Source organism: Puma concolor, chromosome D3 (assembly GCF_028749965.1).
Source record: "Puma concolor isolate L17-30 chromosome D3, mPumCon1.1.hap2, whole genome shotgun sequence".
Classification (NCBI taxonomy): Eukaryota; Metazoa; Chordata; class Mammalia; order Carnivora; family Felidae; genus Puma; species Puma concolor.
The window spans coordinates 45,054,199-45,071,133 of record NC_141678.1 but is presented as its reverse complement, the minus strand read 5'-3'; the positions used below and the strand labels follow the sequence as shown (position 1 = coordinate 45,071,133).

The 16,935-nt window shown below is 41.3% G+C and overlaps 1 long non-coding RNA gene across 1 annotated transcript in view; it reads left to right on the top strand.

Annotated features, from left to right (window-relative positions):
- The window catches only part of LOC147575538 (uncharacterized), a 35,731-nt gene extending 21,759 nt beyond the window's left edge, over positions 1–13,972 (top strand). The window contains exon 2 of the long non-coding RNA XR_015242491.1: positions 11,626–13,972. This is a non-coding gene — a long non-coding RNA (uncharacterized LOC147575538). The remainder of the gene's footprint in view (positions 1–11,625) is intronic.
- The last annotated feature ends 2,963 nt before the right edge of the window (positions 13,973–16,935 follow it).

The window sequence follows — 16,935 nt, the reverse complement described above, 5'->3', positions numbered from 1 at the left end:
AAGACAAATGTGAAATTTAATTTTTCCTCATTACCTTCTGGCCAAATGGTATATAGTAATGTTCTGATTCTCTCCTCCTAAATATTCATCTTTATGCTCTTCACTGGGCTTCTACTTAGTTCCCCTATAACACACATGAATCGCCTTCCCCACTTCATAGACATGCTTCCTTTGAAGAGGGCACAGGTTTGATTTCCTCACTATGTGTAAGTCTTAAGTCTCATCCACAAGGTTTCAATGAGAACTTTATGTTTACACCTGATGTTATAACAGTTACTTTGCTTGTTACCTATGCCTTGTGTGTTTGTACACAGACATCTAAGGCACCAACTATTGTTTCTGGCCTCCTTCCCAACTGTTTTCTCACGTGAATCACGAAACACCTCCCGCTCCCTTATTCTTTCCGTACTATGCCTATTACTCTTCAAAGTAACGGGATTCACAGGTTCACCTGGGTGCTTTCCTCCCTTCCCTTATTTATTCTCTTTTCAAGCTCCATCGGTAAATTATTATTTATCCAGTAAACACCTGAGCCCATTATTATTTCCCAATTTTGTGAGATGCCCTCCATCCCAAATCAGAAGTCCATAATTTTTATAACATAACTATCTAGAATTAAGATAAATCCAAATATAGTATAAATCCAAATATAGTAAAACAAAACCATCTTCATGACCTGCCACTCATGTCTCAGACCTTCTTGCTTTCAAACTCATAAATGGCAGTAAGATACAAAGGAAATGATGGACTGGGCTCCCAAGTCACTCACTTCCACAGGGGGCAGAGTGATCACTTTTCAAAATCCTGGGTATTATCTTCAAAAGCAGCCAATCTCCCTCACTCACTTCAGCCAATCCCAATATCCTGTCTGGATCTGCCCCATTTCTATGCCTACTGCATTGCCTTAATTGAAACTCTCATTATATTCTGTTTGAAACATCGCAGTGATCTCTTTTACAGGTTAGTCTCCACGCTGCCATCAGAATTATTGCTGGATGCCTCTCAAAAACTGTCCGTGGCTCTCATTACTACACAGTGAAATTTACTGCCTTTGACAATATGGCCCCAGGCCTCATCCTACTTTTTGTGCCAATAATCTTGTACAAAAAGAGAAACTTGCAGTTCTCTGAATGTATCATATATGTCCATGCTTTGGGGCCTTTTCCCATTCTCTAATTACCTAGCTATTACGCCATCTTTCAAAGCTGATTCAGAGACCCTTCTCTGGTCTGCCTGCTTCTCTGTACTTAGCCAAGGTTAATCATCCTTCCTCTAGCTCCTCTTTGAGCTCTCCCACTATATCTCTGTTGCCTGGCAGACAAAGATTGCATCAATATTTTTTTTCCATCTCCACCAGCACTTGACCCAGAGCCTGGCATACAAGAACTTGATTATTAAATTTCCAAGAATCTGTGAGCTAATTACTCTTACGTTGGTTGCTTGAAATTAGCCATTATGGAAGTATTTATACCATGGAAAACACTACAATAAGAACTTTTTTGAGAGAGAGAAAGGGAGAGAGAGAGAGAGAGCTGCTTCTTAAACATTTACCAGCACACCACTGATTATACAAATGATACATGGGTGCAATAAAAATCAACAGTCCCATTTAATAGCCGCCATACGCGACCCCAATCTCTTTCCCAGAATTCATCACTCTGGTGTGTATCTTCCAGACCCCCTTTCACATGTTTTATGTATTATAACAGGTGCTGAGTTTAAGCCTGTGAGTTCATTGCCCCTTGTCCATGAAGCTTTCTCTGGCTGTTTCTGACATCACCTTTGCAACTCCTCTGACTTCCTTCAGCACCTACTGCATCATTTCCAACTTCTTTGTGCCTTATGTTAGTAAGACTTTAAGTTGTTTGGAGAGAGTGATCATGCCTGAATTATCTATGGAAAAGACCCTCATTCAGATGAGTAAGTTCAGGGGATCGAATGTACCTCATGGAGACTGTAGTTAACAGTACTGTGTTCTATACTTGAAAGTTGCTAAGAGAGTATCTTAAATGTTGTCACCACACACACACACACACACACACACAAACGGTAGTTATTTGAGGTGATGGCCTTAGCTAACCTTATTGTGGTAATCACTTTGCAATATATACATATATCAAATCATCATGTTGTACACCTTAAATTTATATAATGTTATATGTCAGGTACGTCTCAATAAAGCTAGAAAAAAATGAAAAGAACAGATCCTAAAAATGTCAGTTGTGTAGTTCTTTGATTCAAAACCTACTAGTGCAGTCTGAATATACCATTAGATTTGAAGGTATGCAAACAATAATAAAAATGATTGGAGTTTTTTCCTTGTTTCTTATATAAAAGGCAACTCTGATTTTCTCAGGGTATTGCAGTGTTTGGGGTGAGGGTTAAAAGACAAGGGAACAATCCTGTGTTTCTCTCTGTTAGCATGTCTTTAGGTAGTTAAGACTTTATCCCTCCTTGCTCCCCTCTGCCAGCCTGGAACCATCCAGTATAGGAGAGAACTTCCATGCTCTCAGAAAACAGAGACTCTATGCCTTGCAGTCTTTCTCTGTGGGTATGGAGCTACCATGTGACGGTAAATCTGCAGCTGTGCCCAGCAAGACCCTGTGTACAGCCTGAGGGCCAAAGTGAGACACCCAGCTTGGGTAGCAGACCCAAATTTCAGAAGAGGTCATATCTAACGAGTCCAGTGCAGCTGAATTCTTTATGTCCTCCAAGAAGCAGAAAGAGGAGGGAGTCTTCCAGCAACCCCTGCCCCACTATCTACCACAGTCCCCCATAAAGTGAGATCACCACACCATCCTATCTGAAAGACACTAAGAAAAAGGCTGTAGTATAGAGTAAGGCCAAGCGAGGCCAGGCCTTTCCACAATAACATGATGCAATTTGGATATCCATGGTGAGGTGATAGAGGTCACAGCTCACAGTTCTGATGAGTTGTTTTCTTAAGTGTTGAATGAAAAAGTTCAAGCGAATGTGAGTATACATGGGAGGACTTAGTCCTCTTAATTGCTATATGACAGAGGCAATTAAATCTTCCCCAGAGATGAGAAATTGCAGATATGGCTACCCTGTACCTGCAATCTCTTCAGAGCCATATGGAAAAACTAGGAGGTGGTGTTCTCCATTGAAGGAGAAATGAGTCCTGTGTCTTTTTAAAAGTCTTCCTGACATTCCGAATGTCTTTTCTTCACTTCTTTTCAAGTAAGTAAAGAGGGTTCATTCCCTTTCATTCAAAACTTTGCTGTAACGATTTAGGGTAATTATACTATAAGGCTCACTTCTGGCAGATTCCAGGAAATGGGAAGCAAGTAATTGCTAGAGGGCAGAGGCCCCAAGAACTCACCAAGGCCAGGGGCCCCCAACATCTGCATTACCAATACCCGGGCTGACACAGCAGCAAAGCCAGTCTGGCAAATTCAGTGCCCTTGACTCACCAATAGACTCTTCAAGTGGGATCCCTGACAGCCAGCAGCCCTGCAGCCACTTTATTTTTCTTTCCCGAATGGGCATAGGCAATCGCCTCACTGATTTCAAAAAGCAATTTTAGCATACAGCTCTGGTGTGGTCAGCTTCAATATCTCCCAGAGCCAGCTGTACATTGTAGATGTGTCTGGTGCGGGCACGTGGGCTTCCCTCTGCTCGGAATCTGCGGAAGAGGTGGGAGATATCACGGTGTTCGTTGCACTATCCTTTCAACTTTTATGTAGCCTTGAACGTTTCCAGGAAAAAAGGTTGAAGGAAAAAGAAGAACTGAAAAAGGTCACTAAATTTCTGACTCACAGTACCTAGGATATTAAGTCTGATGAATTTGGTCCTTCCCAAAGCACAGCAGCAACCCTACCAGGATCTAAAAGCCCTTTGAATGTAAAGGTGGTTCTGTCTGCCTGACTGAGCACCAGACGGGGCGGGAGGGATGGGCTGGAGCCACCAGGTGGGGACAGGACTACCGGAGTAAAATATCCCAACTTCCGTCAGGGGAGGGGGTCCCCCTGGAGCCTCGGGTCTGCCCAAGGAAAGCTTGAATAAGGACATTGTAAGTGGAGCAAAAATCTGAGCTGCAGAGCTGCACCTGCCCCACCCCTAGGAGCAATGGTGCGCTACAATTGCTCACAGGTGCAGCCCCGCCCCTGGGAAGTGGCCTCCAAGGACATCAGCACCTCACCTGGTTCCACAGGGCACCACAGATCTCCACCACAGGGATCACTTTCCCAGGTTCAGACCCCTCTGCTACCAGACTGCACCTACTGATCTGAGTGAGTCCAGACCTTCACCCCACTGCAGCCACATCTTTGACCTGGCCATCCGGCCACCATACCCCCCCACTTTGGAGACTGGGAGCAGTTGAATCGTTCGCCACTCGAGAGAGTGAAAATTCACAGCCTATCTTGGCTCCCATTTCAGAAATCTTCAGGACTCAAATCCTTCTTCTCTTTCATTTAATGTCAAACGGTGACCTTGTCCCAGCAACCTGGCCCCCCAGCACCCACAAGCCCTTCCTCATGCAGTTCCTTCCTCCAGATAGTGAATCCTAACACAGATGTTTTCTGGTGAATGTTATCTCTATTCCACACATGAGAAAACTGACATGTCGAGAAGCTAATAAGTGGTAGACCCAGCATTTGGAACTGGTCTCTGTTTCCAAAAACTGCCCTTTATACCTTATGTGAAAGTGTTTTTTCCTAAGTAAGTTCATTTGAAGTGGAATGAGTAACTTGCGTTCTGAAATAGTGTTGAAAAGTAGGCAAAATTTATCCTCCTGAAAGGGTGGCATTTCTGTTCCCTTGAAAAGACCCACATTCTGTTCCTTTTCTCGACATGGTAATACTGTCCTAAAGGGGCGAGGCCAGTAATATCGCCCCCAGAACACCCAGTTCTGTCAATGCTGCCAGCAAGGGCTGGAGTGATCCCAATAGTTCTTCCCCAAAGTCTCTGGGAGGCGCCAGTAATGGAGTTGAGAACAAAGTCACCTGCACTCCCCCGGTGACTCTGACCTTTCCTCTGTGTCCTCAGTTGAACCATTAGACTGTTCTATTCCTTAGCTCCCAACTTACAAAATGGCCTTAATTATGTTTGTGTTAGATATTTTGCCAGTCATCTGGAGGGTAAAAAACTGGTAATAAATATAAAAATATGTTAAGGCTAAACATAACTGTATAGGTTTTTATTTTTTTTTTAATTTTTTTCAATATATGAAATTTATTGTCAAAATGGTTTCCATACAACACCCAGTGCTCATCCCAAAAGGTCCCCTCCTCAATACCCATCACCCACCCTCCCCTCCCTCCCACCCAATTGTATAGATTTTTAAATGTGCGTGTAAACATTATTATAGAAATCACAAGCTGTATTAAGGCAAAGTGTAAGCTTTATTTTCTCGTGCATAGCCAGTCACCCAGATGGACATGTGACATGCTAACAGTGAATATGCATGGTTCTGGAAATGTAGGGGTTTGCTTCCCTTACTGTACTTCCCCATATTATATAGCTCTTTTAAATTTATATTAATTCTAAAGTCAAAAATGAAAAAAGAAATGTGTTCCCTAAATACTAAGTGATAAGTGCTGTGCTAGGGATGCAAAGATAAATAAGGTAAGGTTTTGTTCTCAGAATACAGACTAGCAAGGGAGGCAGACATGTAAACCATCTATGACTAACTAGAAAAGAATGTAAATGGCTTTTATAAAAAAGACAAAAAACTTACAAATTGATGACAGTTGTATCATACAAGTAGACAACTTTTCCATCTCCTGAAGGAAGCTGCCATTGCTCAGAATATTTTGGGAGGATTCCAGTTTGAGAATTGTATTCAGATTCAAAGGCTCCCTTTCTGAGTGTTTTCAATGGCTGAAAATATTCATCCTTTAAGGATAAATTCAAGTTTTAAAGATTGTATTCTTAATGACCTCTACACGCAACATGGAACTTGAATTTACAACCCCAAGATCAAGGGTCTCATGCTCCACCAGTGATCTAGCCAGCAGCCCCTAAAACATTTTCTAAAGAGCCTGGAACATCCTGTCATATCAGAAAGAAAAAAAAAAAAAAAACTATGGAGGAATATTAGGGTCGTGTCAAAAAGACATGAGAGCCCATCTGGAGGGACTCCTACCGGACAAAGATGTGTCCATTTGTGCATCAAAAAGGGTAAATGCATTGGAATGAAACACAGCAAATGTGTTTAAGTCTTTGAAATCATGATACTAATAAAGAAACTCGTTGTTCGCCTGTGGAAAATAGCAGGGAACAAAGTCATTATTTTGAAAACTAGTAGACAAAGCATTTAATGTGCCTTTTTCCTATATAAACAGTATCTCGGGGGAACTAAATAGGTGAGGGAGAAGATTCCCTTTATTAAGAGATTCCCTTTATTAATAGAACTCATCACAATGTTTGCAAGTCCTAATGAATTCATTGTCCAGGCAATGACCATCAATGGCTACAAACAGCATAAAAAGAGACAACCAGACATTATGTACCTCCTAAGGGAAGTATACATACTACCTATGAAGTAATCTTGATTTTTAAAAAAAATATCTGCATCTTATCAAGTCTCAGGTACTGACTATCAATTTGTAGGAAAAATCGAGGGTATTGAACATGTTCTAAAAATACCACAGGAATATAATCAGTACATCCAGGCTATAGGAACCGTATAGGACTAACAACCACTGTCTTCAACATGATCCACAACAATAAATGTACAGTGGAAAAGAAATTAAACAAAAAACCATAAATTAAGAGACATTTGAGATGTATCAATTGATCACAATTATGGACTTATTTAGATCTGAATTTAAGGAAAAAACCACTGATATACATTTATGACAATGAGAAAATGTGAATGTTGACTGGATAATTAATGAAATTAAAGAATTATATTTTTAGGTATGATTATGTTATTGTGCCTATATTTTTTTAAGAGTTCTTATCTTTTAGAATGCATACTGAAATACTAATACTTTTTATTTCTAAGACACCACTGGCAACAAGGTTTGAAATGATTCTTCAAATGTCTGGTCAACATAAGCATTTTTAATGCTGGACAACATTATTTGCATTAACGACAGTCTTACGTGGCTGGTAAATCTATTATGCAGATAAATGCAAAAGAGAAATTTTCAGCACATGCAGCATTTTCAGGATAAGTTTTGATCTTTTCAATGAGATGCATTTTTTACAAATCAAATTATCAAAGATTAAAGAAACAAAAAAATAGCATCAGTGAAATTTAAATCAAGTAAGCACAATCATATCTCGCTGGAGCGTGTATTGGAGCAGCCCTTTAAAAAAGCAATTTGATAATATACATTAAGAGTTAAAAATCTCTGTGCTCTCCAACCCAGTAATTCCACATCTGCAAATGATTTGAACTCTAGAAAGAAATTATGCACCAAGATATTCATTGTAGCATTTTTAATAATATCCCTAAATTTAAAATTACCCAGTCCTACAGGAGGAAAAGGGTTAACAAATTTTGATCCAACAATATACATTAGAGATTATATTTATGATGAATCTCTAGGAACACTAAATATGCTTTTTTATGTTAAGTAAAAAAAAGTGAGATATGATATTTTTACAAGACTTAAAACTATGTAGTTTTAGTTATAATGTTTAATTTTAATTTTGTTTTATATGTTCAAAATCAGATACCATATAAAAGAAAATGGTAATTTTGAAATGTTGCTTTTTTCCCACTCAGCTTAGGGGGAAAAATTAACTCTTTATGAATACCTTGAAAACAGTGTCTTTTTCTTTGTTAAATGGCATTTTATGAAGTGACATTTACACACACAGAAGAGTATAAAACCATGGATTTATTGCTCAATAAGTTTTCTCTAAGTGAGCACCGACATGTACACACCAGAACAAGAAATCAAACATTTCCAGTACCCCAAAAGCTCCCTCAGGTCCTCTCAGTCACCACAACACAAAAAAATAAGCAAACTTCATCATCATAAATAAGTTTTGCCTAATTCTGAGGTATATAAGTGGGACCATGAATATGTACAGTCGACCCTTGAGCACCATGGGCTTGAACTGTGAGGGTCCACTTCTACATGGACTTTCTTCAATAAATACAGTACAGTACTGTAAGTGTATTTTCTTTTCCTTATGATTTTATTCATAACATTTTCTTTTCTATAGTTTATTGTAAGAATACAGTGTATAATGCATATAACATACAAAATATGTGCTAATTGACTGTCAACAGTAGGCTATTAGTAGTTAAGTTTTTGGGGAGTCCAAAGTCATAGGTGGATTTTCCACTGCATGGGGGGGTCAGGGCCCCTAACCCCTGTGTTGTTCAAGGGTCAGCTGTACTTCTTGATGTCTTCCTTTTTTGCTTAATTTACATTTGTAAATTCATCTACATTGCTACCTTTAGCAATAATTCTTTCTGATTGCTGTGTAGTGTTCCCTTATGTAAGTATAGCATTTAAATCTATTCTATTGATGGACATTTTGTCTCTCTAGTTTTAGGCTGTTACAAATGGTGCTTCAATAAGCATTAATTCTTATACATGACTTTTGTTGCACAAATGTACACATTTCTATTGGGTATATACCTAGGAGAGAAATTGTTGGTTGTAGGGTATATGTGTGTTCATTTTTAGTGAATTCTGACTTAAAGTTTTCCAAAGTGTTGTGCCAATTTATACTGTCATGAAAAGCGTATGAGAGTTCCAGTTACTCTACCTCCCCACTAACATTTGATACTATCAGTCATTTTAATCTTTGTTATCCCAGGAAGTATGTAGTGGTATGTTATTGTGGTTTTAATTTGCATTCCCCTTATGAATAATGAGTTTGAACTCTTTTCCATATGTTTATTAGCCGTTTGAATATCTTTCTTAAAAAGTAAACTCTAGGGGCGCCTGGGTGGCGCAGTCAGTTGGCGTCCGACTTCAGCCAGGTCACGATCTCGCGGTCCGTGAGTTCGAGCCCCGCGTCGGGCTCTGGGCTGATGGCTCAGAGCCTGGAGCCTGTTTCCGATTCTGTGTCTCCCTCTCTCTCTGCCCCTCCCCCGTTCATGCTCTGTCTCTCTCTGTCCCAAAAATAAATAAACGTTGAAAAAAAAAAAAAAAGTAAACTCTACACCCAATGTGGGGCTCAAACTCACAACCCGAAGATCAAGAGTCACATGCTCCACTCACTGAGCCAGCCAGGGGCCCCTTGAATATCTTTTTTAGCAATATGCCCATTCAAGTCTTTTGCCCATTTTTCTATTAGATTGTCTTTTTCTTTTTAATTTGTAGGAACTTTTTAATATTCTAGGTAAGAGGCTTGTGTCACTTTACTGCAAGTATCTTTTCCCAAGAATGTCTTGCCTTTTCACTCTCTATGCTATGTCTATATTGGGTTTCCCAAAAAATCATTATGTGGAAAAAAGACAGCATAAATAATCTCAAAATACAAACAAACAAATTTCATTTTTTTTTCCATTGGTGAAAAAATCTGTGACATTCCCCTTCTTATTTTTGCTTCTTTCCCCACATTTTTATTTATAATTGTAAAATAATAAAACTTTTTTTTAAAGAATAATTATAGTAGAGTCCAATGATGAAACCATTAAATACTAATGATGATGATAAAGCAGAAGGGAAAAAATCTGGGAAACAAATTTGATTTTATCATTGAAATGAAGAAGGAGTTTCTGTTCTTATTATTAGAAAATAGAATTAAAATAGAGGATTCCTAAAATTCCACTGGGAAGTGCTCAGGAGATAATACTGTGGATGGAAGAGAGAGCCTTGAAGGCAAATTGTCTACGGGGAGTTGTGTGCTCCTCATCTTTCCCCACTTGTCTAAAGAGCAGGCACCTACTGGATCATCACTTACCTGATGTGACATGACACAGGGCGCTTCAGCAAGCCTGTGAGTTACTGTGTCTTTCTTGGGATCAGAAGGACTTAAAGCAGGTGGCAGTCTGGTAGGTGAGAACTCTCCTGGTCAAACTTGAAACACTTGTCAGGACACTGGATCAAACTATTATCTTTATATATTTATATATTCATGTTGGGACCATGAATTTAAAAGAATATAGATGCAAGTCTACTTTCAGTATTCTTTTCTGAACGTGAATTAGAAGATCCGATTACTGAGGAGGAAACCAGTGGAAATGAAAACGATTTGGATGTGTGGTGAGCTGCACTGTTCCATTGGGAGTGATTTTTACTAACGTCAACCTCACCCATTTGTGCTTGGACACAAGGCACAACTTCCTTCCTTCGCCATTCCTAGAGGGTATTTTTATGTCTTCTTTTGAATGGATTTGTTTTATGGGGGCACAATTATTTTCCTACATTACTTCATAACTCTGGGAACATATTCTTGACCTGGAAAATTCTTTTTTTTTTTTTTTTAATGTGACATGAAGTGTTTTTGGAAACTGCAGGTACCTGTGAAGAAATATACTAATTCTGTTTAGTTCTGTTTTCCCTTCCCACCCCGCAAATACTCAAAAGACATTCAAAGATCTCATTTTTATCTTTCCCAACCATGTAAATCTATAGAGTTTCCAACTGTAAAACAGGCAACACGAGACACCTTTGGATGATGCATGGAGACTTAAGTTTACCTTCCCCATGCATCTATGATCATACTAATACATTTCTTAAAACTTCCATGTTTAAAGGGTCAGGTCAAAGTTCAGCGTTGTCCCCCAAATAGGTGAACTGCTCTTTGAAAGTGTTTGTTTATGACCCTGGAAAGTATTTGGGAAGGATTCAGGGTACAGGATAGCCCAAAAGGGCCTGGGTCCTGCCTAGCACAGTTAAAGGCATGAACACCCTCCCTGAAGGACTGTACTCATGTTTCAGGGATACACAATGTGCACAGTTACCTGGATCTTGCCCTGGCTCCCCAGCCCCAGCCTAGGAGGTTCTGGCCATGCCCCCTCTCACATTCCCAGCGCAACGAACAGCTCCCCCACCCCTTTCCTCTAGTCTCCCCTCCAGCCTGACCAAACCCTTCCTTCCTACCTAAATACTCACAAAGCACCAGCACAGACTTCGGAAGCTGGAAGTCACATGACCATGGTGACTTTGCCACCCTTTTATATTCCTTACTAACGTCCACTCTGAAGTGTGGTTTTGTTTTTAATTTGTTTTACCTTTTACAACATTTCTGTAACCGTGACGAGATCAAACCTTGTCGCTGATCTAGCGCAGCCAGCCCTCAATGACAGGGTGTGACAGTGTCCTCTGTGTGACTCTAAGATTCTCCTAAATGCCCTATACTCTAAGTGACGTCAATGCTGGCAGCAATTAAGCTAAGGCAGTTTGTGTCTCTGGTTTTCCTTTACAACATTGCCACCGAGACATCTGTCAAACTATATACAGTTACTTAGAGGGGCAACAACAGATATGTTTTGGAGGAAAAACACACTCTGGAGACCCAAACCCATCTGAGAGTTTCCCCATATATTCCATCTGGGCTCTTCCTTCCCAGGCTGCTCAGAAAAGCAGCAGAATAAGGGTTTAATTTCCTATTTTATTTTATGGACTAACCGTGAAAGAAACAACCTGCAACGTCAACAACAAAAAGTAATTGCTTGAGTCTCTGGTTCTCTCAAGACTTAACTTCCCCTCCCCTTCTTTTTTCTTGTGTCTTGCTCTACAGAAGCACAAGCTGAACCCACTGAAAGATGCACCATCGAGAAGAACAAATAAGTCCCTAGTTCCCACCTCTTCTGATTCTCCAGCCGTCCATCCCTGGAGATTCTTTCTCAGCCAGGATGCAATCTTCATCACCGGGAGAATTTGACCCTCTTCTTTGAAACACTTCAGGGTGTGGTGGGGTTTTTGGTCTTTGTTGCTAAGTACAGTTACTTAGATGCCTCTTGCAAGAGAAAGGGGCTGTTTTCCTCTTGACTTTCTTTTCTACTGAAGTGACTGGAAACAGGTGTACAGATTGGGACATGAGATGGTGTAGAAATCCTAGTACCGTGGACCATGCAGGAAGAATCTCTGGGTGAGGGAAGGGTCGCTCTTGATTCGCCAGAGTATCCTGCATCGGCTTGTGTGTCATCCAGCATGCATAGTGCCAAGTTCTGCTTCCTAAGCCTTTCTCTTCCTTAGTGAGTGACAGATAGGGGAGGTGGATGAGGTGAGATACCTTTCTATTTGGGTCAACACCAGTAAATTAATTAAGAGTAAGCAAGGTGTTGGAGGTTGGTTTCCAAAAGAAATAGTCTGTTAGAATCATCTTTTTCTGTTTTCAATTCATCAAAGAAACCATAAAATCCCTGAGATTTTGAGCTCTCCAGATGATTCTAACAGGCAGCCAGTGTTGAGAACCACTAGTCTCCCCCTCCCAAATAGACACCTGTCTATCAATAAGGCTTTTTTTTTTTTTTTTTTTTTTTTAGTAGGCTCCATGCCCAGCATAAAGCCCAATGTGGGGCTTGAACTCATTACCCTGAGATCAAGACCTGAGCCAAGACCAAGGTTGGACATTCAACCGACTGAGCCACCCAGGCGCCGTTCTATAAGGCTTTTGAAGAAAGTGCATTAAGTCAGTCCCTTTGCTTGGAATATATTCAAATAGGCACTACCCGAAACTCACTCCAGACCCTGGAGCCAGCATGTTAGGGAAGCAGCTGTCCCTGACAGGGTGTTAGGCACCCACCTCCCTGTTTCCCATGAATATGTTCATACAGATGAACTCTGTTGCAAGTTAACTTTAGACCAAAAGGGAGAAAAGCTGTCTCACAAATCCAGAGAGATGTGGACGAGCACGGGAACATTTGCCTCCTGTCCCTGATCCCCTAGACCGGGATGCTGAGTACTATGAGATAATTCTGTGTGTATAAGTTGTAGGTCTTTTACAAGGATCCTATTCATTTGAACCCCACAATTTTCCCTTTCGGGGATGCCTTATGGGTAGGTCTTCAAATGCAGAAAGAGTCACCATATAGGTCACTCCAAGTGACATATATGTACATATATCTCTCCCACACACTCAAACTTAATGACAAAAGTCCAGCTAAATCTGAATTCATTAGACCTCAAGGAGGCCATTTGTCTCTTAAGGAAATGAGCCTTACACAAAGCCGCATGCCCCTTCGGAGCTTCTTTGGTGGAAACAGATTCCCCACCCTCAGACTGGATGCCCAGAGTGCTGTAGCCTGATGACCCAGGGGGATGCCAGTTACCCGTAGGTACAGGGCACCTCTGGTGTGGCCATAGCAGGCAGGCAACTGCAGGAATCTGGTCTCCTCACTACAGGGTTCAGCTGTCACACCTGCTATCTTTATTGTTTAGATATATTAATGGTTTTCTTTCATTCACTCACATAAATCAAAGAGGCCCACATGTTCCAGATAACTCTAGATAAAGTGTGGCAGCCATCCATCCAAGGCAAGCCATAGCACAGTGTAGGAAATGCTCCCTGCACAGCAGCCTCACATCTCAGACTTTCGAGGAAATTCCCAATATATTTATAAAGCAGGTGCCTGCACACATATAATGCTAACTATCGGTTAACACCAGTGTGAGGGCCTTTCAATCCTCAGTGGAAATAGAGCCATTGAAAATATATACCTGAAAAGAAATCAGTTTGATTTATACGATCCCTGACATGTATTTAGAAGTGTAACAGAAGAGCCAACCATATTTGTTTACTAAAAAATATGCCAACGGGTACCTGGCTGGCTCAGTCAGTAGAGCATGAGACTCTTGATCTCAGGGTGGTGAGTTCAAGCCCCAAGTTGGGCACGGAACCTACTTAAAGACAAAAAAAGCCAAGAGGCGCCTGCGTGGCTCAGTTGATTAAGCACCTGACTTCTTGATTTTGGCTCAGTTCATGATCTCATGGTTCGTGAGTTTGAGCCCCAAGTTGGTCTCTGTGCCACCATTGCAGAGCCTACTTGGGATTCTCTCTCTCTCTCTCTCTCTCCCTCTCTCTGTACCCCTCCCCTGCTCATACGCTCTTTCTCTCTCAAAACAAACAAACTTTTTAAAAAATATATGAAAAAAAGGCCAAAACTCTACTTTTGTGAAAATGCACTTTTAATATAGCCAAAAGTATATTAAAATTTACAATGAATTGAAGACTCACAACAACCACACTTATCCATGGAGGGATAAAACACTGACACTGGAAGGTCTATCCCTATCCTGTAGGATCTGTTCCCCTTGTCTTAGAGCTTGGGTTCTGCACAGGAGGACAGCAGTTTCCAACTCAGAGGGGGATTTCTGCTGTCCAGATGCTAAGGCTGTCTTCATCCAGGTGGGAACTTTTCAAGTACTGATGGCAAGTGCTGGCCACGAAGGCACAGGAGGAGGGTAACTGTTCTCACTCCGTCACTGCTCCTGTCACTCCCCCACAACCAGAAGAAGCCCACCCATTCCACCTCCCTTGATGAAGGCCCCACTGATCCTTATGATGTGAGGGTTCTTAGGGTGACAGTAGAGGGAGTGCCTGGTTTCAATTTGGGGACACATATCTTTCACGAAGGCCATACTCTTGATGGCTGGGCCTGAGCCACTGCATTACCTCCTCCCATGGTGCAAGTGAGTATCCTGAGTCAGTGAAAGGTAGGATCCTAACAGAACAAGAGCAAGCAGGGAAAGGGCAGGCAAGCCAAGCTCACAGAAGTAGGGAACTGCCAATGGAAGATCAAGTGAGGACCCTGGAATTCACCCTGAGTTGGGGACAGGTGCATGTTCACCAGAAGAACCAGATGTCTGCTTGAAATTCCACAGAGCCACAAGTGAACTAGAAGTAATGCTGGAATAATCAACAGATAGAGTAGATGGCAAAAATGAGATACATCTATCTCTAATATTTACATAAAAATTTAATAATTTTTTTAAAGTTTATTTTTGAGAGAGAGAGACAGAGTTTGAGCAGGGGAGGGGCAGAGAGAGAGGGAGACACAGAATCCGAAGCAGGCTCCAGGCTCTAAGGGGTCAGCACAGAACTCGACGCAGGGCTTGAACTCATGAACCGTGAGATCATGACCTGAGCTAAGTTGGACGTTTAACCGACCAAGCCAACCAGGTACCCGTATTTAAATAAAATTTCAATAATAACTTCAGAAAATGTCCTTTCTCCAGGCTCATTGAAATGTTTAACGTAAATGTATCTCTCCAAAATCTAAAGTGGGCAAAAACATCTTCATTTTGCCGTCTTGAATCCACATCTTATCTTCAGTGTTTTTGTGCCATCTTTTGAATGTTTATTAAGTTGCCTTCTCTGTTACACAATCAGAGCGTTGCAATGGTTTTGTTGTTATTGTTGTTGTTAATTTAAAACATGATTTATAGTTGGGGTGCCTGGGTGGCTCAGTCAGTTAAAGGTCTAGACTTCCACCCAGGTCATGATCTTGTGGTTCATGAGTTCGAGCCCTGTGCCAGGCTCTGTGCTGACAGCTCAGAGCCTGGAGCCTGCTTCAGATTCTGTGTCTCCATCTCTCTCTGCCCCTTTCCCCACTCATGCTGTCTTGTTCTCTCTCTCTCTCTCTCTGTCTCTCAAAAATAAATAAACATTAATAAATTTTAATGATTTATAGCTCATTGGCTTACAATTTTAATGTCTTTTATGAAAAATATTAAAATTAAGCAATGACTAATGCTTTGCTCTTGAGCAAATATGGCTCCCAAGAAATCAAATGAGTTATCTAATGCAATTTTGGGTATTTTCCTTATTCAGTCAACTGGACTTCATTTTTCTAGCTAAAAATCATTTTAATTTACACACACATTTATGTCTATCATTTAAATAGATATATCGTGATATGTCTATCATTTAAATAGACATATCGTGATATGTCTATCATTTATGTCTATCATTATTTCTATCATTTATTTATTTTTAAAAATTGTTTTAATGTTTATTTTTGAGACAGAGAGAGACAGCATGAACGGGGAGGGTCAGAGAGAGAGGGAGACACAGAATCCGAAGCAGGCTCCGACTCTGAGCTGTCAGCACAGAGCCCGACGCGGGGCTCGAACTCATGGACTGCGAGATCATGACCTGAGCCGAAGTTGGACACTTAACCGACTGAGCCACCCAGCCACCCCTATTTCTATCATTTAAATGTCTATCATTACGTCTATCATTCTAGACATTTAAAAGCTTAAGAAATGTCATCCAAAATAAGGCACCGAGGTTGATAAGAAGGACTCTCAGATCTAGAAAAATGAAGTCTGAAGGAAGACTAGAATAATTATTCTGAAGTTTCATCTTACAGAGGAGGGTAAAAAGGCATCAGTGGAAATGGCACTGTCTGGGGCGCCTGGGTGGCGCAGTCGGTTAAGCGTCCGACTTCAGCCAGGTCACGATCTTGCAGTCCGTGAGTTCGAGCCCCGCGTCGGGCTCTGGGCTGATGGCTCAGAGCCTGGAGCCTGTTTCTGATTCTGTGTCTCCCTCTCTCTCTGCCCCTCGCCCGTTCATGCTCTGTCTCTCTCTGTCCCAAAAATAAATAAACGTTGAAAAAAAAAATTAAAAAAAAAAGAAAAAAAAAAGAAGAAAAAAAAAAAAAAGAAATGGCACTGTCACACAAGTGGCTCCCTCTCGCCCGGGCCAGCGTGGTCTGCTCCACTCTCCTACCCTGCCTTTGGGGTCCCCTTCGAACAGGCTCCTGGCTCCCCTTCACAGGTTACCTTGGGCACCTGCTGAATGCAGGGAGTTCACCAGATACTGTGAAGTCCCTTCAGCCTCCTAAAGCTCTGGTGTGTCCGCAGGTGGTTGGAGCTTTCCTGACAGTCTTGACCCAGCTCTGGAAGGTGCTGGCTGACTTGGAGCCAGGGCCGGTGACAGAAGAACCTGGTGCCTTATATTCACCATCACGTCTCATCTTTACTGCACATCTGTGAGGAAAACACTGTGCCTCTCCCTTTACAGATGAGGAAACTGAGCCTCAGAGAGCTCAAGTAACAGGCAAGGCCACAGGTTTCATTAGTAGGAAAGCCAGAATCCCAGTGT